Here is a 439-nt window from a genome sequence, read left to right on the forward strand (position 1 = left end):
CCATGGGGACAGGGAGAGGGACGGGAACAGGGAGCGGCCCCTGCCAGCGCAGGGACAGGAACAGGAACAGGAACAGGGAGCTGCTCCTGCCAGCACAGGGACAGGGACGGGGATGGGGACAGGGAGCTGCTCCTGCCAGCGCAGGGACCGGAACAGGAACAGGAACAGGGAGCTGCTCCGGCCAGCACAGGGACAGGGACGGGGATGGGGACAGGGAGCTGCTCCTGCCAGCGCAGGGACCGGAACAGGAACAGGAACAGGGAGCTGCTCCGGCCAGCACAGGGACAGGGACGGGGATGGGGACAGGGAGCTGCTCCTGCCAGCGCAGGGACCGGAACAGGAACAGGAACAGGGAGCTGCTCCTGCCAGCACAGGGACATGGAGCTGCTCCTGGCAGCACAGGGACAGGGCTAGGGACAGGGATGGGGACAGGGAGCTG

This window comes from Acanthisitta chloris, unplaced genomic scaffold (genome assembly GCF_000695815.1).
Source record: "Acanthisitta chloris isolate BGI_N310 unplaced genomic scaffold, ASM69581v1 scaffold27396, whole genome shotgun sequence".
NCBI lineage: Eukaryota > Metazoa > Chordata > Aves > Passeriformes > Acanthisittidae > Acanthisitta > Acanthisitta chloris.